This window comes from Saimiri boliviensis, chromosome 15 (genome assembly GCF_048565385.1).
Source record: "Saimiri boliviensis isolate mSaiBol1 chromosome 15, mSaiBol1.pri, whole genome shotgun sequence".
Lineage (NCBI taxonomy): Eukaryota > Metazoa > Chordata > Mammalia > Primates > Cebidae > Saimiri > Saimiri boliviensis.
Genome location: NC_133463.1, coordinates 88,067,459 through 88,091,681, shown reverse-complemented (window position 1 = coordinate 88,091,681; position 24,223 = coordinate 88,067,459). Strand labels below are relative to the sequence as shown.

Below are 24,223 nucleotides of genomic sequence, written 5' to 3'. Positions count from 1 at the left end.
GGGGTTGTTGGTCATGAGGACGGCCCCATTCCTGGAGAGCTTCTGTCCACACAGCAGCTTGGTTACTGTGTTGCTGGGCTCTTGTGTTAGCCAAGGGACTGGTGTGGGAGAAGCTTCCAGCAGAGGCAGCAGAGGCCCCAGTGTGCAACTGCGTGACACGTGATATGCACGGAGCTACCAAATGCAGGAGGGTGCTGTTGCGGTGGGCTTGAGGCAGGGAGGGCTGGGGAGGTGGCTTTCTCCGAGAGCCCCTCGGCTTTCACATCGCCTCCAGCTTCCTGCAGCCGCATCCTCATTGCCGTCTGACTCTGTGTTCAGGCTCCTCCGACCCTGGCATCGTTACGTTTGAGCTGCAGCTCAGGCCCCCAGTGTGTGGCTACACTCTGTCTGCTGTGGAGAGCAGCGACACGTTTCTCTCTTCTCCCTGTCTACACACATGGTCTCCCCTTGGGGCTCTCAGAAAGGCTGCTGGAGACAGCACTGGCTTCGGAGCGGGGAGCCTTGGTGGGAGAAGGCTTGGACCACACAGGGGCCCTCTGCCTGCTGCTTTGCACTGGGCTGTTGTGTGGCTGGGGTACAGTGGATCGGTGGCCAGTCGCTGGTTGGGAGTGAGACAGTTGATGGTGGGCAAAGGCTAAGCAGAGCGAGAGAGCACCTCCCGAAGCCGCCAGCTTTACCTGTGCATGGGTCATGCGTTCCCCATTCTTTGCGTGTCTCCTAATGTTTTGTGGAAAGCTGGACCTTTTAGATAAGGGATGGCAGCAAGTTGGAGGCTGAGCCCCCGCCCTCCCCCGGGCTGCGCGTTACTGCTCTTCTCGTCTGTCCATTGGTTTGGAAACTTGCCTTGACTAATCTTTGTGGGGTTTGTTTTCCTCGGTGTGTGACGTCTCTGCTGGTTGATGATTTTCTCCTTCCTATTTTTACTGCCCACCTGGATTCCCAGGGCGTGCCCCAGGTGCCCCAGAGCTTTGTGGGTAGCCAGTGTCTGATGAGTTGTGCTGAAACACTTTAGTTCAGCAGGCCTTCCACTGTTCCCCCACGGCTCTGCACATGCCTTGGGATTGCTTTCAAACTTCAGGGCTGTTTTTTTGGTCTGAATTCATAAGGTCTCACATGGAGCCAGGGCCAGTGGCTCACGGAGCTTCTCTGGTTTGCCCTGAGTATGTGTGTGCTTGTGCGTGTGCACAGCTGCCCAGGTTTCCAGCACTGTGGGACCAACAGGCTCGTTTGCCTCCTGCATAGTCGCAGACCCATTACATAGAGACAGCAGGCTTTGCAGTGAAGAAGGAGTTTAATGATAGCAGATGGCACACGAGGAGGTAGGAGGAGACCCTCAAATCCATCTCCCTGAGGAATTCTGGGCTGCGGTTTTTAAGGGGGTCGTGGAGGGCGAGGGTCATTGGTTGGGGTGGGGGGATGAAATACCAGGATGTGGAAACTGCATTCTTTGGTGAGTCAATTCTCCATGGGGTCCCTCAGACACCTGGCATAAGTGGGGTCCTTCAGGCCAGCTGATGTCGGTGGTTACACTGGTATGCAGCATCTGAAAGAATATCTCAGAGGGAAAACATAACGTTTTGTAATGTTCAAGTGGCTATCGATAGAGCTGCTACGGGAACTGGGGTCTCGGAGCAGCGTCTGTGTGATTCTCGGGTAATTTAGGCACCAGCAATACTGAGGAAGCAGGTCTGGAGGCTGCCCTCATGATGAACGCTGAGCATGCTGCAGGCTATGCTTATTTTTCCTTCTCCCCTTCCCTTCTTCCCTGATTAATGTTATGAAGTTTATGGGAACAGTTTCACTGGGGATAACTAGGGTCTTACCATGGCCTTCTGTGCTCTCTCCTGCGCTGGCTCTTCCTGTTGAATTTCTGGTGGGTCTGCTGTTTCATCGTTTGCCCCAGCTAGTTTGGCGGCTTTAGGCCAGCTGCAGCGTTACCTTTCCTGACTGTTTCTTCCTGAAATTCACTATTTTTTTTCTTTTAATTCGAGACAGGAGTCTTGCTCTGTCACCCAGGCTGGAGTGCAGTGGCACGATCTCGGCTCCCTGCAACCTCCACCTCCTGGGTTCAAGTGCTTCTCCTATCTCAGCTGGGATTACAGGTGTGCACCACCATGCCCGGCTAATTTTTGTGTTTTTAGTAGAGATGGGGTTTGACCATTGTTGACCAGGCTGGTCTCGAACTCCTGACCTCAAGTGACCTGCCCACCTTGGCCTTTAAGTGCCGGGGTTACCAGACTGAGCCACCATGCCCGACTCGCTGTGGCTTTGAATACACTAGCTTGCTCACTAGTGTGGGCCCTTTCACCATCTGTGTGCCTTGTTAAAGTAGGGGTTCACTGGCACAGGCAGGCCCAGGGAATTTTGGGGAGCAGGGTGTTTACACCTGTCTGTAAACTGTTTTGACACAGCTTCAGAGGGTTTATTTGTTTGTATTATGCGGTGAGTCCAGTTGCAGGGTTGTGGAATCTTTCGTGGGAAAGGAGCCTGCCTGGTGTCCCCTTTTGCTTCTCTTCACACTCAGATCCCGCCACAAGCTGTCCGCTGCCAGCGGCACCATCTCATCATGCTGCCTGTTCTCATCCCCAGACTCTAAACCCCCGCAGAGTTTACTTCAACCGTGTGCGGCTTCGTGTCTTCCTCCCTCCTTCCTTGTGCCGTCCCATCTCTTCCCAGGTAGGACCTCCTCAGTGCCACAGAGGATGTCCTCATTTTGCCTGACCACCGCTGTATCACTCTATCCATTTTGCAGTGGACCGGATGTGGCGTCTTCCCTTAGGTCCTTGCGCCCTGCCCTCTGGCCTTGAGTGCAAGTCCGGTTTCTGGACAGGGTCTGTATCCTAGCAGTGTGGACTGCAGAGGCCAGGCTCAGGCTTCCTTCTGACCTTCCCTCACTATGCCTCTTTGCTCAATTAAAGCGCAACGTATGTTGTGCTCCAGGTGTGGGTCAGTTAAACGGTGCCCTGTGGGTGGGACACGATGGAATTCAGGAGCCTCCTTTTTAGGTGCCCTTGAGTTGGGGGGCTGTCATACAAGCCAGGAACTCAGTGCCCACTGACTACAGCATTGAGCAGCATGCCAGGTGATGGAGAAAGGAGAGTGCATCATGGAGCTCTTGACTTCAGAGAACTCCTGGGCTGGCAGGCAATAGGCAAGTAAATAAAACAAGAAAAAGCAGTTAGGATATAGGTGATTCTTGTTGCTGTGGCTGCACAGAGGAAGTTGCACTCGAATGGAGTACTGAAGGAAGAAGGAGCTGGAGTGAGCTGGCAGGCCAGGGCGGAGAGGCCATTCCTGAACCTGGGGCCGGCAGGTGCAGAGGCCCCTGAGGTCTGTGGTGTACGGCTGGCTGCTACAGCTCTGCGGTCCTGAGTGCAGGAGCATGGAGGGGCTGAGGGGAGGTTGAGGCCGGCTGCCCAGGGTTTCAGAGGCATGTGGAGTTCATTGGTTTCTTCCTTCACTTTGTGATCCACTCATACTTCTTCACATTTTAGATACTCTGTTAGACAATAAGACTGTTTTTTCTTTCTCTCATGGGATAGGCTCTTAGAGTTTAGGGTAACATCTCAAAACCTAGGAGATACTCTTCACATTTGGTTGGGTTGTGGTGCCTGTGGCATGCATTTTGTTTCCTTCAGTTGAGTGTTGCAAGACCGACTGCGGTTTTTCCTTGGAATCATTATGGATGTGTATAGATATAGATGGATATTTAAATGTAATGATTTAAATATCATTACCATTTACCAAGGAGCTCACGTTATCAGGCACGTGCATATCAAGTGTCCTTTTGGATTCCCGTGAGAGCTGTTTAAGTAGGTGGTATTATCCACTCAGGAGAAAACTGAGGCTCCTTGAGGTGTTGTCACACTATCCAGGTTACCCACTTTGTTCTCCGTCAGTTACACTGTGACACCTTCTTCCCTGGGTACACCTTTTCTGAATTTTACTTGTGGACCCGCACTCGAGGCCTTGGTGCTTTCCCCATGGACCATCAGCTTGTCGCTTCTCTTTGTGTCATTGCTTCCATGCGACCCCCACCTGCCCTTGGAGGCCAGCCACTTTCCGGAAGTGGCCCAGGCACCCTCCTCTACGGCTTTATCATGGGAACCAAGAGTAAAAGAACTAACGTGTATGGATTGGGCTCTGCAGGCAGGGACTGCTTAGGTGCTTGACATTCCCAAGTTTCCTCAGTCCCTGTAAATATCCTGTGAGGTGAGTGGGGAAACTGAAGTTTAGGGAAGACTTGCCCAGGTCCACTGACTCTGTGGGCGGTGCAGTGAGGGCGTGAGTCTGTGTTTTTGGAGACGGAGTGTCTCTCTGTTGCCCAGGCTGCAGTGCAGTGGTGCGATCTCAGCTCACTGCTACTTCCGCCTCCAGGGTTCAAGTGATTCTCCTGCCTCAGCCTCCCAAGTAGCTGGGACAATAGGTGCCTGCCACCATGCCTGGCTAATTGTTTTTTTTTTTTTTTTTTTTTTTTTTTTGGAGAGATGGGGTTTCACGGTGTTACCCAGGCTGGTCTTGAACTCCTGAGCTCAGGCAATTCACCTGCCTTGGACTCCCAAAATGCCAGGATTACAGGTGTGAGCCACTGCGCCCGGCCTCTGTGTCTCTTCTAATAATCTTCATCCTTCGACCTTTAAGGAGGACAGGATGTAATAGGAAAGGCCCATGAAGGGCATTCCAGGCAAAGGTGCTGTGCTACCCATGGAAGGAGTGTGGGTACGTTCTGGGTAAGAGAGAGGAGTTGGGTTTTTCCGAGATCCATCAGTGGTGAATGTGGTGGATTTCAAACCTGTGCAGTCGTGCGGCATTTTCTGCTTGTCGAAGTTTGTCTTCTATGGGATGGCTGAGCCTCTCTGGGGACTGGAGCGGGAGCTGTGCAAGTGAAGTGGCTGACGGTGCTGTCTGTGGGGACATCTATTGCTGTAGGGGCATCTGGCACCATGAGCTTGTTACAGAGCCCCTCTCCCTGAAGCAGGAATGATGTGATTTAATTGGAATCGTGCTAAACCTATAAAACTATCACCGAGGAATGGTGTAGTCATGGAAACAAGTAATTCAGTGAAAGCTGCTTCTAGGGAGCACCCCGAGAAGTGGGAAAGATAACATGTGTTTCTCAGGTTTTCCAGAAAGATGCCTTCCTCCTTTTAGCTACAGTGACTGTGTCTGTCCGTGTTCACAACTGTCTTTCCTGCAGGCCTTGGGAGGAATGTTCTAGAGTTGAAAATAGGGACTGTGTGAATTGGATGCATCTTAGAAACAATATTGATGCAAGCCGGCAGGGACAGTGCAGCTTTTCTGACTCTCAGCGTCTCTCTCTGTGAAACTGAGAGATGACAATGCTTCCTTCATAGGGTTGTTGGGCGGCTTATGTGATAAAAGAGCCTGGCAGGGGAAAGAAAGAAGGCTGGGCCACGTCAGGAAAGAATTCATTGGGATTTCATTCTTGTATGTAAGGAGGAAAATGAGATTTTGTTAGCGAGTCCAGGTCAGTCACAGTCCTGCTGGTTGTTAACATTGAGAGCAGCTCTGGACTAGGCAGGGTGGAAAGTCCTCTAGAACAGGCAGGTGTAGGGTCCCCAGGGGCTGGGAGCCTGGTCTTTGCTCAGATCAGCTGGGGCCCTTTGCCGAGGGACTTAGTGCTGCCTAGCCTGGCTTCCCCCAACTGCAAAGCGAGGCTAGCACCTGCCTTCTGCAGTTGAATATGACGTGCATAAAATGTGTCATCATGGCAAACATGGCAGGGGCTCCATTGAGAGCCCTGAGAAGGGCCCAAACTCAGTGGCCACATCACAGGCTGGGGCTACAGAAATACACGGCAACAGGAGGCTTTTCTCTGAGTGGGACTGTGTGCCCTGTGTCACAGCACACCCCAGGTGGTGCTGTGTGTCACTACAGGTACCCATGGCTTTGCCTGTTGAGGCATCCAACTCACAGCCTCCAGAGCTGCACAGAGATGTGAGCGGTGGCCGAGACTGGGAGCAGCAAGCATTCTGAGTGGCTGGAACAGCTGCGGAACAGTCAGGGAGCCGGCTCCAGCGTGGACAGCCGCAGCCATTTATCATGGTGTGCTCTCTGGCTGCGAAATAGATTCCATTTCCCTTCATCTGCAATACTGCTCTATAAACACTCCACACCTGCTTATAGCTTCTGGAAAGCAGTTTGAAATCCTAACAAAACCAGTTTGCCAGGAGGCGGGGCCAGACCTCCCTGAAGCTCTGTGCACAGCTGGCTTCCGAGAGTTTGCTGGTTCGTGGTCCCCCTTGTCAACAACGTCTTGTCTTTTACAATTGAGCAGGTAGGTAGAATAGCTGTAGCTTCATCCACGGGCAGCTCCTGCGGAGCCAGGGGTTGTGCTTCCACTTTGAGACATTAGAACAAAAATGTAGATGAAACGCAAAGTCAGTAGAAAAGGAAATAATAAAGATCAGAGTGGAAAACAATGAAATAGAAAACAAAAACCCAATATAGACAAAGCAACCAAAAGCTTATTCATGGAGAAAAATTAATGAAACTCATCAGCTTCCAGCCAGGTTGATCAGAGAAGAAACAAATGAATAGTATTAGAGATGAGGGAACTGGCATTACCACAGATTTTATAGATATTAAAGTGATAACAAGAATATATTATAAAAACTTTATGCTAATAAATGCAAAAACTGGGATGGTGTGACAAATTCCTTAAAAGACACAAAACGCCAATGCTTACATACAGGAATAGACAACCACCATATACCAATGCTTACACACAGGAATAGACAGCCACAATAGACACATACTTAGGACATAGAGTGTTTCCTTAAAACCTTCCCATATAAGATCATGAGGGCTCAGAAAGAAAGTTGAAATGGAAAATATAATAAAATTAAAAAGTCAACAAAAAAAAAGATCAGAAAGTTTTTTTTTTTTTTTTTTTTTTTTTTTTTTTTTTTTTTTTACACGGAGTCTTGCTGTCAGCAGGCTAGAGTGCAGTAGTGTCATCTCGGCGCAACCTTTGCCACCTAGGTTCAAGCAATCCTTCTGCCTCAGTCTCCCAAGTAGCTGGGACTACAAGTGTGTGTCACCACACCTGGCCAATTTTGCATTTTTAGGTGAGACGGGATTTCACCATGTTGGTCAGGCTGATCTTGAACTCTTGACCTCAGGTGATCCTTCTTGCTCACTTCCTTTCATTCCTGGCATGCTCCTCAGCTCTCCTGGGTGAGTGCCGAGGTCATCTGGTCTGCTAAGCCTTCTGCAAGTGGCACACCCAGAGCCAGGCCCTTCTCCCTGTGCCCTTGCCCACTGTTCGTTCCCACCTGGATGGTAGCACCTCCCGTGCTGTTACTGTCTTCCTTTGCTTAAATTGCTGAGCTCCCCTTCACTGTAAGCACCTCATGGCTGTGGGCTTGTGAACTGTGCCTTCTGTAAGCATTTCTTGACCTGGATATTCCAGATAGTGAGGCCAGACAGCCCCTCTTCACGGGCTTTCCTGGAAATTCTTTTCATTAGTGAGGCAAAGCAAGACAGTAAAGTATGTTTTTTTCTCATTCGATCAGAATAAAGCTTAACTTTGGGTTTTTTTGGGATCATGATAGCATTCAGATATGTTGTGTAAAAATATGTTACTTTAGCTTTTAAAATAAAGAATTGTGGAATGTTTATAAAGTTTGTATATACTTTTATAATTTTTTTCTGAAGACACAGGGTCTTGCTCTGTTGCTCAGGCTGGAATGAAGTGGTATGATCACAGCACGCTGTAGCCTTGACCTCCTGTGCTCATGTGATTCTCCTGCCTCAGTGGCTCAAGTAGCTGGGACAACAGGTGTATACTACCACAGCTGGCAAAGTTTTAGATTTTTTGTGGGGATGGGATTTCACCATGTTGCCCAGGCTGGTCTCAAACTCCTGAGCTCAGGTAATTTGCTTGCCTTGACCTCCCAAAGTGCTGGAATTACAGGCATGTGCCACCATGCCTGGCCTTCCAGCTAGTTTTAAGGATGTTTTTATTATTTATAATTTGCCGTAGAGATGTGGTCTGGCTTCATTCACCAGGTGGGTCTTGAACTCCTGGCCTTAAGTGAACCTTCTGCCTTGGTCTCCCAAAGCACTAGGACTACAGGTGTGAGCCACGGCACCCAGCCAGCTTTTATGTTTTAATAATTATAGTTGCAAATGGACCAAAAGAATCTGTAAAGAGAACTTTGGAGCAAATGCATTTAAGTTAAAAAAAAAAAAAAAAACAACAACCAACCAGCCCTATGATATACAACAAATAGTGTTGTTTCTGAATCAAGCTGTGTTACAAATTAAAAATTGCCCCCATGAGCCCTTTGGGGCCTGGGGTTAGCAGAATGGATGTTCCCATCAGCAGTGAGGAAAACGTATGTTATGCCAGTTATTCCTTGAACACTTACAGCACCCTGATTGGCGTGAGGGCCTGTGGCTGCAGTGCCCTTGAGAAGCTTGCAGTAGAGCCTGGGGTGAGAACATCCTCAGAAGCCGTGACAGCCAGGTGTGCAGTTGGGGACAGGCAATGCCCCATCATCTATTTGTTCCCAGGACATCCACATAATTTCGGTTTGCTGGGTGGGAAAGGGATGGGGAACAGAGGGAAGCCAGGAGAGAAAAGCCTTAGGCAAAGGAGGGAGACACAGCTGGCAGGGGTGTGTGTGTTGGGGGGCACAAGAAGAGAGAAGGCTTCCTGGAGCGCCGGGTGGGATTCTTGAGGCAGACAGCGGGATGGGGAAGTCCAGAGAGAGTGGAGGAACCTCCCCCGGCAGCAGCTGCAGTCGCTAGTGTCCCACGCAGCGTTCTCAGATGCTCACTCAGTGCTGCGCCGCACGCGTGGGGCTTCCCCTGCATTAATGGTGCATCCCCACCACAGACCTGTGAGGCGGGGGTCACCCCCAGCATTCCTGTCTTATAGATGAAGACAGTGGCATGGCCTGCTGTGCCTCACCCGGAATCACCTCAGTAGTTCAGCAGCAGAGGCAGGCTTGGCACTGGGCCAGCCGATGGCAGAATTCATGGTCCCGGCCCCTCCACTAGGTCGGCATGCCCAGGCATGGCAGGCAGCCGAACAGGCTGAGGCCAGAAGAAGAGGGAGACAGAGCTTGGGATGTCACACTGGGGAGATTTAGCACTGTGACATTGTTTACAGATCACTTCCCTCATGAATACAAGTCCACATCATTCAAGTGGAAATTACTGAACAGCTTAGAAAGATTAAGTAAGCCCAAGGTCAAGCAGTTACTAAGTAGAAGTTAAAATTCAAACCAAGATAGGTCTGAATCCAAAGTTGAGCCTATTTCCACGTTATCATGCTGCGCCTTTACCTATAATTTCTAAGTTTCCCAACTTATTATGGGATACAAAACATTCTCTCTCAATTCAAACCATGTTTATAGGGCAGTCAAGTATAAACCTTTTAGCCTATCTGACCCTCAGTTTCCAGTCTGTGAAATGCAGATAATAATACTTTCTCCTGGGCTATTGTAAGGAGTTAAGTGTCTGCTATTATCCCTGGTAGATAAGAAAAGCTTACAAAATGGCAAATCCAATTCCGTCCCAAATTATTTCTAATCTGTCCCAGTAATAGTTACAGAGACAGGGAATTTCGTTTTACAAAGTTTAAGCATAAAACCTTCAAATGAATCCTTTAATCTGCTCAACAATTTCAAAACTTATTAAGAAACGTATAAGTACGAGATGCGGACTCTGAGTATGGAATTCTAATGCAGATGTTAAGGGGAGAGAGGTGGAAGGCCTGTTCCTTGAGTTCCTGTGACACCTGAGAACCTTTGCCTTCCATGATGATCACTGTCTCCCGGAACCCGCGTGACATTTCATGTCATCCATTCCTTCAGCAAACATCCAGTAAGTGACTAGAGCTCGCCCAGTTCTCAATGCTGGGGCGTAACAGCGAGCAGGGCGAAGTTCCAGAGCTGACGTCCAGCAGAAGAGACAAGTCACAAACACCATGTGGACAGACATGTGAACACAGAGGAGTGACTCCTGCTCGCTGTTTTTGGCGGCTCGTCGGCAAAGGCCTCACTGCAGAGATGCCATGGAAGAGGCGGAGCGGTCCATGGGGCCTTCACGGCCTGTGCTGGCGACGGTTTGATGTAGTGAGCAACACAATATCTCAACAACATTGACATCAGCTGCCAGTGTTTTAAATTATGGTCACCCCTTGGTATACACAGTAGATTGGTTCCAGGATCCCCAGTACACCCAAGTCCACACATATTCTAGTCCCGCAGTTGGCCCTGCAGAACCCCTGACTACGAAAAGTTGGCCCTGCAAATACGTGGGTTTCACATCCCACCAGTACTGTGTTTTTGCTCTGCCTTGGGTTGAAAAAAAAGTCTACCTCTAAGTACACCTGAGCAGTTCAGACCCATGTTGTTCAAAGGCCAGTGGCATTTCTGTGCAGTTTCCCCTGTAGACTGTGTGTCAGTGAATCAGAGTGGGTACTGCAGCAACCTTAGCATTTCCAGGGCCTGCTTCAGGGGCCCACATGGAGCAGGCTGTCATTAAGCGTTGGAAGAGGGAACAGGAAAGCGGATGAAATGACTTATGAAGAATCGCTCTGCTCTTCCAGTTTGTCTTCCTGGTGATCATATGCTGCTGCATCTGATCATGCCCATGCCTTAGGGCAGTGGCACCTACATCAGCCTGAATCAGCATCACCCAGAAGGCTGGTTTCGCCGCAGCTTGCTGGGCCCCATTTTCAGAGGGCCTGGGAGTTTGCATGCAGCGTAAGCCCCCAGCTGCTGCTGCTCCTGCTGTGGAGTCCACACTTTGAGGACCGCCGCCTTAAGAGATGAAATATTTTGCAGTTTGTTTCGGCATTTTTTGTTGTCTTTAGGACTAGACCACAAGATCCTTAGGAACACTTCCGGTGCGTCTCACGGAGGTGGCACGTGGTAAGCTTTCTCCAAGTAGCCTAGTTTGGGGTTCCTCAGCAACTAACTGATTATACCTGATTTCCTGAGAAGGAATTTTAATAAACTTTTTTTTTTTTTTCTTTGAGATGGAGTCATGCTCAGCCACCCAGGCTGGAGTGCAGTGGCGTGATCTTGGTTCACTGCAACCACTGTCTCCTGGGTTCAATCGATTCTCTGGTCTCAGCCTCCTGAGTAGCTGGGATTATAGGCACCTTCCATCACGCCCAGCTAAGTTTTGCATTTTAGTAGAGGCAGGGTTTAACCATGTTGGCCAGGCTGGTCTTGAACTCCTGACCTCAGGTCATCCACCTGCCTCGGCCTCCCAAAGTGCTGGGATTACAGGCCTGAGCCACTGCGCTGGGCCTAATAAACATTTGAGTTTAAATTTTTTTTTTTTTTGAATGGAGTTTAATTGTTGTTGCCCAGGCTGGAGTGCAATGGCACAATCTTGGCTCACTGTAACCTCTGCCTCCCACGTTTAAGTGATTCTTCTACCTCAGCCTCCCGAGTAGCTTGGACTACAGGCATGCACCAACATGCCTGGCTAATTTTGTATTTTTAGTAGAGATGGGGTTTCACCATGTTGGCCAGGCTGGTCTCAAACTCCTGACCTCAGGTGATCCATCTGCCTCGGCCTCCCAAAGTGCTGGGATTAAGGCATGAGCCACTGTGCCCAGCCTGAGTTTAAATTTTAACATAAGCATCCGATTAATCTAGGCATTAACATGCTTATTTGGGGGAAATCTAGAAACACCTGTCTAGCAAATGCATAAACCTGTCAGCCTCGCTTTAGTTCAGAGCATTTTCCCAGGTTATGATTAATGACAGTAAAACACCAGGATTCTCAGAAACAAGACAATTCTTGGCAAGACACTGTCACTGGGAAGCCCCTGGTGGTTCATCTGCAGGGTCCACAGGGACTCTGGGGAATCTTTGCAGTGCTAGGCGGGACTCGTGAACTATTCTCTTGAAACCAGATGCTGCCACTGCATTCAGCATGATCCACGTGAAGATGGTAGGAAAAAACCAGACAGTAGAAGGAAACAGGCACTTTTATTACATTTCTTGCCAAACAGGAAAATTGATTTAGATCTGCTATTCAGAATGACTGACAGAAAGCAAATATGTTTGCTTTGGGTAAGGACATTTAGGTGATGTTATTAGTTTCTGAAAAATCCAAAGAAGTTTAAATAGAGACAACAGCAAACAAAAGAATTCTATTCCCCACTCCTAGAAATATCTCCACTACTGAAATAGGCAGAACGAAGGAGGGAAAAACCCTACATTTATTTGGCTTCAAACGGATCTGTGATGAACCTCAGCTTTTTACCTGCCTTGGTAGCGTGGACAGGTTACTTCAGGCCATCTTTGAAATGGAGATCATCCTTAGTATGTCAACAGGGGTTCTTATGGTGAAGCAGGTTACACAGAACCCAACTGCAGGGAGTGCTCAGCTTCCTGAGGGCTGAAGAGACACACGGCTCCTGCATGCCTTCTCCAGGTGCAATGTCATCATCACTGGGCAGAGTCCTTGGCACTTTCCTTGTCTGTCACCCCACTAGCTTCAAGCTCTGTGAAGGCAGAAGTACATTCCTTTCATCTTCCCTCATGCGTAGCAGAATGCCTGGCATGAGACGGGTGTTTGTTCCCACAAACAGGGTCACAGGCGGCTTGGGAAGGAGTTAGGCCAAAAGGTGCAGGGAGTGGTGGAAAGGCATTCTATGCCAAGGGACCAGCCAAAGCAAAAACAAGGAGAAATGGTGTGTGTGTGTGTGTGTGTGTGTGTGTGTGTGTGTGTGTGTGTGTGTGTGTTTGGGGCAATTCTGTTGAAGTAGGGCAATAAAAGATGAGGTCAGAACATACAAGGCAAGGTGAGACTACAAGTGAAGAATCCTGAATGCCACTTTAAAGATCCAGACTCCATGATGTCAGCCGTGGAGCCACCTTAAGACTGTAAGGGAGTAACAGCCCTGTGACTCACCGCTAGCCAGAATTTATTAGTTTGGTAAATCAAAATGTGAATATCCTAGGTTTTCTTCCTTGCTCTGCCAAGTAAGAGAGGATACAGAGAATTTTCTGACATTCATTTCAAGGCATAAGATATCCTATGATAAAGAAAATTGTTGCTTTATACATAATGGCCCTAAGGAAAATTTTAAGCCAAGGAAGAGAAGCCAGAAAGCAAATGTAAGACTAGATACAGAAAAGGAATTAGACGCTGTTTAGGCTTTAGCTGACTTTAAAACAGTTCTATAACATAGAAAATAATTGTTTTATCTTTCTGAACCTTATAGTCTGAGTTTACTGAGAATTTTTTTAGACCAGGAAAGGATACTGAATTTTCCCAAATGCTTATTACATTTTTTTTTTGAGATGATCATGTTTTTTCTTTCTTTCTTTGTTAATGTGGTGACTTAAATGGATTGGTTTTAGAATGTTAAACCAACCTTGCATTCTAGGGAGAAACCTTACCTGGTCGTGAAAACCTTACCTTTTCAGCCTCAAAACATGTGACAGGCTTAGGAATAAATCTGACAAAATGTGCAAAGGATCTGTTGAGTGAGTCATAGGGAAGGAGAGGGTTGGAAATAAGACTGAGGAAGAAGGGGCTGGGCCAGAGTGGCCACTCTTCAGACACTTCTACGTAATGTCAGCAATACTCTGGGAATCAGCATCCAGAGAGTGGGGTGACAGGACAAGGATGGGTGTATGGTTGGGCAGATGACGACTCTGGTAGCTGAGATGGAGACCATAGCGGGGGGTGGTGAGCAGGAGCCCAGATTTGGATTAGGCTGCCCAGGCCTGCCTGAACCAGCTGTCTGGATGGTGGCTGAGCTGCATTTAATAGGGCTCCTGGGTGGGGATTCTTCCTACTTATCTGTATTCTTGTTAATCCATTTGAGTTGTTCTCTTTGATAGTTCGTGTAGTACATTCGTGATTTAAAATCTCTTATTTTCAAGTAGTCCGTGAAGTGGCAGTCTTCTGAGAATTTCTGTTTATTTAAGTTAAAGTTCTTAATCTTATGATTTCCTCTGGATCAGACCACTTGAACATTAATTCTGTGTTAATGAGATTTACATAATGCTGTCTTTGTAAGGGATGCTTTTAGTGATGAATGTTTCCAATCTTTCTACATATTATAGTTTGCGTTCTTGTTCTTACAAAGCAAAAAATAAACGAACACATTTCCTATAGGCTTCAGGAAGTGGTTTCATGTATCATGCAGTATAAACTTTTGATATCTTTTGCTTTGTCAAATGACTTATCCATGCTTTTGGTAATCTTTGTGTTCCCTGAATACCGGTGATATCTTGTTTGGCTCCTGGTGACACTAAGACTTCTCTAGGCAGCGTAAGTTCTCAACTAGAATCATTGTAATGGAGATGTCAATATTGCTATTTAATGTGATCACTCTGTCTACTTTGAGTATTCCTACACATACTTTCTTCCTTCTTTTTCTTTCCTTTTGTTTTTAAACTGACAGCTCTGCAGATGATTTTTAAATTTCTTGAGCAAGCTCCCCCAATGTAACCTTCTGGTGTCTGGCCTACCTCCTCAGCATTTTGATGAACTTCTGTTTGCTGGAATTGTCTGTTAAGATTTCTTCTGCTAATAAAATCCAGTCATCTTTTTTTTACCACTATCTTTCATCATCTGTATTAGTCTGTTTTCACTGCTATAAAGGAATACCTGATACTGGGTAATTTATAAAGAAAAGAGGTTTAAATGGCTCATGATTCTGCAGACTGTAAGGAAGTGTGGCACCAGCACCTGCTTCCAGTGAGGACCTCAGGAGGCTTCCAGTCATGATGGAAGGCAACGCAGGAGCTGGTGTATCAAGGGCGAGAGCAGAAGCAAGTGAGTGACGACAGGCTCTTTTAAACGACCAGCTTGTGTGGAATCACAGAGCGAGAACTCACTCATTACCATGGGGAGGGCACCAAACCATAAGGGATCCACTCCCATGAGCCAAACACCTGCCACCAGGCCCCCCTCCAACATTGGAGGTCACATTTCAACATGAGAGTTGGAGGAGATCTGTTTCCTTTTTCATATGATCGTCCATCTTTTTACCAAGTTCGACAGCACTGGACACTGGAATCTCCTTTATGTGCCCTGTCCTCCTCTAGTTCTTGTGTGTGGAGGGCTTCCGGGTTTTCTTGATGTTCCTAATCTTTTGAGCTTGGTACCTTGGCCTCATATGTGATCCTTCCACCACTCCTGGTACCCAGCCAGTGGGGAAATCTTGCAGACTCTTCCTTATAAAGGTCTCTGAGATGATTGTGATGGTTCTGTGGCCACACACAGCTACTGCCCTAGCTGAGTCCTTCTTACTTCCAGCAGAATTCCTTTGATCTTTTCCAGCCGGTCTCCTCTGTCGTTTCTGTGGAATTTACCTTGCGCTTGTCTGTTAGCTCAGCCTTCCCACAAGCACTGATTTTCACATCTTACTTCCTGCTAGAAAACTTGCCATTCATCAAGTGAAGTTGCAGAGTCCTCACTGGCGTTATAAATGACAAGCCCTCATGCAGGTGTAAGCATTTAGCACTGTCACCGTCCTGACCTCACTGAGCAACACTGCGAGGCTGTTAGGGCACGGGGATTTTTCAGAAACAACAAATATTTATCATCACAGAAGTGCCATCAGCAGAGACTAGCGCAGGAATACCTTTGAGTCGCAAAAACGAAGGAGAGAAATTTCACTTTTCTCCTGCCCAGAGATCACTGCCATGAAGCCAGCGTGGATCTCATTCCGGATCATTTAATGTACTGCATAGATGAATACCTGTGGGTGTGTTTTCTCCCAATGCAAAATTAGATCACTGTAAATACCATTTTGTATCTTGCTTTGTTCAATTAGTGCTATTCCATTTTCTATTTTAGTAATTTTTTTATTGCTTCTGCTGTGCAGATGATTTTAAAATTTCTCCCATTTGACCCCCAGATTTTACTATAACAAATTAGTCCAAACCAGTATACAACCCAGGACCACTCATTGCATCTACTCACCGCGTTGCTGTAAGGTTTGTTTTTTTTTTTTTTTTTTTTTTTTTTTTTTTTGAGACGGAGTTTCGCTCTTGTTACCCAGGCTGGAGTGCAATGGTGTGATCTCGGCTCACCGCAACCTCCGCCTCCTGGGTTCAGGCAATTCTCCTGCCTCAGCCTCCTGAGTAGCTGGGATTACAGGCACACGCCACCATGCCCAGCTAATTTTTGTATTTTTAGTAGAGACGGGGTTTCACTATGTTGACCAGAATGGTCTCGATCTCTCGACCTCGTGATCCACCCGCCTCGGCCTCCCAAAGTGCTGGGATTACAGACTTGAGCCACCGCGCCCGGCCAAGGTTTGTTTTAAGCTAGCACCATTTTTTTTTTTTTCTTTTCTACGCTTGCTGAAGAGACCAGATCAGTTGTCCTGTAGAATGTCTTACCTTACAAACAGGATTTGTCTAGTTGTTTATTGGATCTGTTTCTCTATCCCCTGATTTCCCTTAAACTAGAATTTGTATGCAAAGGCTTGATGGAGTCAGATGAAACGTTTTTGCCTAGAATACTTCGCAGGTGAAGGTGGCACTTCAGGTTGTATTACCTTAGAGGCAGATGCCCGGTGTCTGGCTGACATACCACTAGTGAGGTTAAGATTGACCCCTGGAGAGGGCAGCGAGGGCCGGAGCCCATTGTGTTTTTCTCCTTGCAACCATAGAATATTCTGGGTGTCAGTACTTTGGCAGTAGTACAAATATGTCAGTCGTGCATCTAATGTTTTTAAATCAATTGATAATCTTTGCCTGATTTAATAATCTCATTCAAGTTTTATGAAAGGATTTTTTTTTCTATTATTTTGTCTACTTTTATAAAGTGGCCTTCTCTTGTAAATTTTAGAACGTTTAGCTCACCACTGGGGCTATTTAATTACCCAGGAATATAGTGCCTAGTAGAAAAACAGAAACAGAATGCTGCTTTTTTTCCCCCTTTTACTTTCTAATTTCAAAGGAAGGGATTGTTTAAGAGCTTCTGCAGAAGTTGAGAAGTTGGGATCTGATTTCCCTTTTCTGTTTTTGAGTGTAGTTGTGAGCACATGGATTTGCATTGGTTCAGTAATTTTATTCACTTACAGTCATTATTCTGGTTGTTCATTTGTCATGATCTGGCCAAAGAGAGCTTTCTTAAGTTGGCTCTCATGCCCTTTTGATATGACTTACTAATCTTTGAAAGGCTCACTGCTTTTTTATTACAAAAGGTGAGATTTATCTCACCAAACAACCGTAATGTGTTGATATCTCTATTTGGAGTGGAGAAACTGAGGGTTAGGGCAGATATTTTGCAAACTAATGCAGCTAATAAATGGCATCGTTGTGGTGCAAACTCAGGTGTGCCTGACTCCAAAGCCTTTCCCACAGTGCTGGAACCTTCCACATTCTTTCCTTGGAGCCCTCCCTGACCTGCTATGGCTCCGATGGTTTGTCACGGCCAGCTGAGCCTCTTGTTCCCTCCCGCTCGACCCAGCACTGCTGCTGTGTGATGTGCGCTGTGCCAAGCTTGGCCATCATCCTGTCCCCGAGCCTCCCCGGTCCCTGGCTGCTACCCCCTTTTCCATTCTTCCCTTCATAAGCTCTAGGATGATAATATTGACTTAGTGTTTGAGTGGGAGTCAGATATATTGCATAAAAATGTCCCCAGCATCAAAATGACTCAGAGTATGACTGTATTTTTAAATTAAATATCAAGACCTCTCAACTGACAAAACAATATGAATGACAATGAGATACAATATTTGAAATTAGATCTGTTCTGGGGAATCAGAGGTATTTTGTAACAGTATACACAGTAGGCATTGCGTAAGTAAATGAGAAATAACTCTGTGAGCTGTTTTCTGGAAAAGTTTAAAGTAAGAATTGTCAGATATCAAATGAGTGTTAAAAAAAAATCAGTGGAAGCAGCATCCTTGAAAGAACCCAGGAAGGGTTTTGTTTGTTTTTTACATCAAGCCAGATCAGCAGGTGAACAGTGTTTGGAAAATACAGGATAGGAGACCTTCTCTCAAGAAACTATATAAATAACTGTGATTAATTCCATTGTGAAAATTGCATTCTGGTTTCCAATATCCATGCTTCAGTTTAGAGGAAGCAAACTGGCTGGAAGGGCTGGGAAATTCAGCCCGCAGGTTTCTGTTTAGTCTGGATAGTGCTTTCGGACTATTTTGCTTTAGGATGTCTTAGGCATGTGCTTCCCACCCGGCCACAGCCCTGCCCCTGCCTGGACTGACCGCCTGCCTGCCTCACACTCTGCTTACTCCTCTGGACTCTGAAGGGCGTGGGTCTCTGAGCCCTGCATCCAGCATTAGAACAGCACAGTGGTGACATGCTATTGGAACACAGGAAGAACATTACATCTATTTTCATCTCATCCTTTTGAAAAGTACCTTTTAATTTCAGAACCGTTTTACAGAAAAGCTGCAAAGGTGGAACGGAGAGTTCCCATATCTCCTTCGTCAGTTTTTGCCATTGCCAGCGTTATACATTACTAGGGCACATTTGCCACACAGTGAGGAAGCAACATGTGTGCGTCACTGTGAATGAAACTCTATCCTTGATCTAGATTTTACTCATTGTTTTGCTCCTGTCCCTTTCTGTCCCAGATCCCATGCGGGATGCTCAATGACATTTAGCCTTCGGGTCTTCTTAGTGTCCCCTGGTTTATGATCATTCGTCTTTCCTTGTTTTTCGTGACCTTGAGAGTACTGAGGTGTGCTGGTCAGATATGTTGTAGATTGTGCCTCGTTTGGTTTTTTTCTGATATTCTCCTTATAAGGAGAAGGAGTTGCCGTGCCCCTCTCATTATGCCGCCACAGGGGCGCCGACCTGACTCATTGGTGATACTGACCTTGATTCCCACAGTGGGTTTGCCAGGTTTCTCCATTGGAAAGTGACTCTTTTTGGTTCCCTTTCTATACTCTCTTCCTGAGTAGCAAATCACTAAGGGCAGCCCCTACTCTAGGGCTGGAGGCAGAGGCTGGGAGGATGGGAACTGAGCCCCTGCTTCTGGTGGGGGTACATCTGTTAGACATTATTTGGAATTCTTTACAGAGGGGTTGTCCTGGTGTGGCCTTGATTCTAAGTCCCTTCAGTGGATAGGGCTAGGAAACCCATGTATCTACACATCTCTGTAATGATTTCTATATTATCCATCCAGTTCAACATGAGTGTGGTTAAGTGCAGTCCCACAAGGTTCATTAGCTTTCCCATCTTGTGATTTTCTTTTCTTTTCTTTTTTTTTTTTTTTTTTGAGATGGAGTCTCACTCTGTTGATAGGCTGGAGTGTAGTGGCACGATCTTGGCTCACTGCAACATCTGCCTCCAGGGTTCAAGTGATTCTCCTGCCTCAGCCTCCTGAGTAGCTGGGATTACAGGTGTACACCACCATGCCCAGCTAATTTTTGTAGTTTTAGGAGAGATGGGGTTTCACTATATTGGCCAGGATGGTCTTGAGGTCTTGACCTTGTTATCCACCCACCTTAGCCTCCCAAAGTGCTGGGATTACAGGCATGAGCACTGTGCCTGGCCCCCATCTTATTGATCTGTGACTTCCCTCTGCAACCGTGAGAAACTAGGTCCCACCAGCTGCTTTTCGTTGACTTATTTGACTACATTGTATATGTAAAGCACTTTCAGGGTCGCTCCTCTGCACCTTGTGAGAAGCAACTTTACCAATTAGAGTACACAATTTCTGTGCCATTCCTTTTTAGAAAAATTTTTATTTAAAAATTACGTTTATGTTTAAGTTTTGTGGGTACCTAGTATGCAGTCCCTTTTATCTCTAGTCCTGCAGTTTTCAGTCAAGACATTGTCTTCCAAAGTTACAGTCTCATCTGTTTTAATATTTATTTTTGCATTTGTTTAAAAATGTACTAATGTATACTTTAAATGAATGTGCATATTGGGGACGTATTCTCAAAAGTTCTTTTTTTAAGCTCAAAGGAGTGTGCAACAAAAAAAAACTGAAGATCTATGGATGTAGATTGTGGTGCAGGTGATGCAAAAATATTTACCTTTGACTTTGGGAGGTGCTTAGTGATTGATTGAGTTTAGCAGATATTTATTGAGAAAGCAGCATGACACAGTGGAAGGAAGAAAGGTTCTGGGGGAGTAGATGGCTCTAGGTTCACATTTCACCTTGCTCCTACTAACTGTGTGACATCAGGCGGGTTACTTAACCTGTCTACGTAATTATTTCCTCCAGTGACATTGTAAATATGGATTTCCCAGGATCCCTATGTAGGCTGGAAGACCTAGACCTGGATCTGTGTCTTTACACATATCCGGATATCTGGGATAGTCTACACTCTTGCTACTCAAAGTGTGGTTTACCAGCTAAGAACATCCGCATCCCCTGGGAGCCTTTCAGAAATACAGACCTTTAGGCCCCTCCACAGACCTTCTGAATTTGGAATCTACATTTCACAGACCCCCAGGTGACTCGAATGCATGTTCACCAGCAAGAAGCCCTGCCCTGTACTGTGCTTTGAGAAGCTGTGAGCCGCACACCCCCAGCTCCACTCATTGTTCTCTCTCTGACTTCTCCTGGGGTCCAGGCCTCAGCTGCACTGCGGTCTCCCCTCAGAAGCCCTTCACTCACCCCTTGTCCTGTGCTGTGTGTTACAACGTCCAGCCTGCTGTGCTGGCGTCATCTCTTCCCCTCGTTCCTTCTCACTCTGGTGTCCTTTGTTGCAAGCACAGTATCCGGCACGTTGAATGTGCTAATAAATATTTGCTGAATACAGTAATGTCCTTGGTGCTCTCCAACTTCTGAGACAACCAGAGAAAATAGATGGTTCCTGCCATTCAGGAAATCTCAGCCCAGAGAGGAGGTGGACTTGAAGTGAACAGTGACACCACAGGATTGTAACCGCCCACGGGGTTTACCTTGCCTGCTGCCTAGACAGAGCCAATTCATTGAGACAGGGGAACTGCAATAGAGAAGGAGTAATTCATGCAGAGCTGGCTGTGCGGGAGACTGGAGTTTTACTACTACTCAGATCAGTCTCTCTGAGCATTGTGGGAGCAGAGTTTTTAAGGGTAACCTGGTGGGTTGGGGGAAGCCAGTGAGCCAGGACTGCTGATTAGTCAGGGCTGAAATCACAGGGAGTTGGAGCCATCTTGTTGTGCTGAGTTGGTTCCTGGGTAAGGGCCACAAGATCACATGAGCCAATTTATTGACCTGGGTGGTGCCAACTGATCCATCAAGTGCAGGGTCTGAAAAATATCTCAAGTGTTGATCTTAGGAGCAGTTCAGGGAGGGTCAGAATCTTGCAGCCTCCAGCTGCATGACTCCTAAACCATCATTTCTAATCTTGTGGCCAGTGTTAGTCCTACGTAGGCAATCTAGTCCCCAGGCAGGAAGGAGGTCTGCTTTCAGAAAGGGCTGTTACTGTCTTTGTTTAAACTATAAAGTTTTTCCCAAAGTTAGTTCAGCCTATGCCTAGGAATGAACAAGGACAGCTTGGAAGTTAGATGCTAGGTGGAGTCAGTTAAGTAGATCTCTTTCACTGTTTCAGTTGAAAGTTTGCAAAGGCGGTTTCATTCACCACCCTGTGGGTTCTGTGAATGCTCTGTGAAGGAAGCGAAGACGGTTTCCCTAGAATGGGTGTTGCTTAAGCTGAGCCTTGGAGACTAGGCAGCCAGTGCACCAAGCTTCCTTTACACCTTGCTGCACAACATGTGCCAGGGAAAACTGGCATTCTCTTGTTTCTTGAACATTAACCTTGGTTGTGTTAGCAGGGGATGGTTCACCTGAGCTGTCCTGTGAGTATCAAGGAAAGGCTCTTTCTGAGCCCCGAAGACCAGCTGGCCTGCCTGTCTTTAGCCTGAGCTGGCTCCCCATGACAAATCTTGATTTGTTTTCTTTTGTTTGTTTTTTTTTTTTTTTGCTCTTTTGTTTTATATTTTGTGCTTTTGAAGAGATACGGCTGTTTTAAAAAGCAACACGGAGCTCATTAAATGAAATATCCCTAAGGGTTGGATTGTGGCCCAAATGTCATACATATCTGGTAAGGAAAGAGGAAATTAAAACCCACATCACTGTATTTCATCTAGATAGTCCTTGATACCAAGGCAGACGCATCTCAATAGCAGGGCTGCTTACCATCCAAACAGCAAAACAAAACAAAACAGAAAAACAAAAAGTCCACCCGGGGTTCGAATCCAGGCTTCATTTCCTCAATCCCTTTAACTTGGGAAAGTCATGGTGCTGCTCTGGGCCTCATGGCTCTCATCTGCAAAGTGAGGAGGAGATGTCTGCCCTACCCTCTTTACAGGATTTTTAAGAAGATCCAATTGAAGAATGGGTTTGTGTTTTTTAAGTCTGCAGTGCTCGGCAGGGCACAGTGGCTCACGCCTGTAATCCCAGCACTTTGGGAGGCTGAGGTGAGTGGATCACGAGGTCAGGAGATCGAGACCATCCTGGCCAACATGGTGAAACCCTGTCTCTACTAAAAATACAAAAAAATTAGCTGGGGGTGATGGCATATACCTGTAGTTCCAGCTACTTGGGAAGCTGAGACAGGAGAATTGATTGAACCAAGGAGGTGGAGATTGCAATGAGCCAAGATCGTGCCACCGCACTCCAGCCTGGGTGACAGTGTGAGACTCCACTTCAAAATAAATAAATAAATAAATAAATAAATAAAAAAGACTGCAGTGCTCTTGGATTATCATTGGATCATATTACAAGTCTCAATTCCAAAGCTCATTCCCAGTTTATTTCCAAAGTATTATCCTAATATTTTCTCAGGGTCTTCTCTTTTTCTCTATCTTCTCTTCCTCGTCCTCTTTATTCTCCTCCTCTTTTCTTCCAAGTGTTCTGATCCAGACCCAACAATTGTTACCAATCCCACAGTTTTCTGTGGAGCAGTGATCAAGCTTGAGTTCGCCTGTGTTGCCCTCACCTATGCATCTAGGTTATGTTTCCTCAGTGTTACTCTGTTCCTGGCAATTGCTGCGTGCGGTGGATAGAAAACATAAAATGATATTTTCTCAAAAGGAGCTCATAAGTGGGTCATTGTGTTTTTGTATCATAGGTGTGAGCTGTTCAGTGGATCATTGAGTGTTTTAGTGTCACAGGTGTGATCTGTATGTGAATTGTTCAGTGTGTTTTAGTGTCACAGGTGTGAGCTGTACGTGGATCATTGAGTGTTTCAGTGTCACAGGTGTGAGCTGTTCAGTGAATCCTTGAGTGTGTTTTAGTGTCACAGGTTTGAGCTCTACAGTGGATCATTGACTGTTTTAGTGTCACAGGTGTGAGCTGCACAGTGGATTAGTGTGTTTTAATGTCACAAGTGTGATCTGTATGTGAATTCTTCAGTGTTAGTGTTGCAGGCGTGAGCTGCACCGTGGGTCGTTGAGCGTGTTTTAGTGTCACAGGCGTGAGCTGCACCGTGGGTTGTTGAGCATGTTTTAGTGTCACAGGCGTGAGCTGCACCGTGGGTCGTTGAGCGTGTTTTAGTGTCACAGGCGTGAGCTGCACCGTGGGTCGTTGAGTGTGTTTTAGTGTCACAGGCATGAGCTGTACAGTGGGTCGTTGAGTGTGTTTTAGTTGTAGCAGGTGTGAGCTGCACAGTGGATCGTTGAGTGTCTTTTGGTGTCACAGGTGTGATATCTGCAGAATGCATGGTCGGGGTGTGTGACTGTAGGCATGCACATGCCCATAGGGATTTTAAAGCTTTAAAGACAGTTGATACCAGAGCTGGGTTTTGAAGGATGATTAGGTACTGAGGTTCCTTTGGGACCCTTCCATCAGTGAGTGCCCCAGGTACAGGCACAGAACGTGCCTTGTGTATCTCAGGAGCCTCAGTTACAGTTGGCCTCTGCATCTATGTGTTCAGCAGCCATGGGTTCCACAGCTGTGGATTCAAACAACCTTGGATTGAAAGTATCCAAACAAAACTGCATCTGTGCTGAGTATGTACAGACAGTTTTTCTATCATTATTTCCTAAATAATACAGTATAACGATTTACCTAGTATTTACATTTTATTAGGTATAGTGAGTAATCTAGAGAGTATTTAAATTATACAGAAGGATGTGCAAAGGCTACATACAGATGTGTCATTTTATATCAGGGACTTGCGCATTTGAAGATTTTGGTATCTGAGAGAGACCATACTGAGGAAGGGTTGACTGTATTTCAGGTGGGTGGGGTGTGAAGGGGTGCAGGCTGGGGAGAGACTGGATAGGAGGAGTGAGGAAGGCAGAGAAAGGAGGACGGTGAATGTAGAGGCGGAAAAGATAGACAG

General features: G+C 46.5%; 1 protein-coding gene across 4 annotated transcripts in view; it reads left to right on the top strand.

The window, feature by feature from the left end:
• Positions 1-24,223, top strand: part of TRAPPC9 (trafficking protein particle complex subunit 9) — a 722,918-nt gene that overhangs the window by 248,086 nt on the left and 450,609 nt on the right. The gene's annotated exons all lie outside the window — the stretch shown is intronic.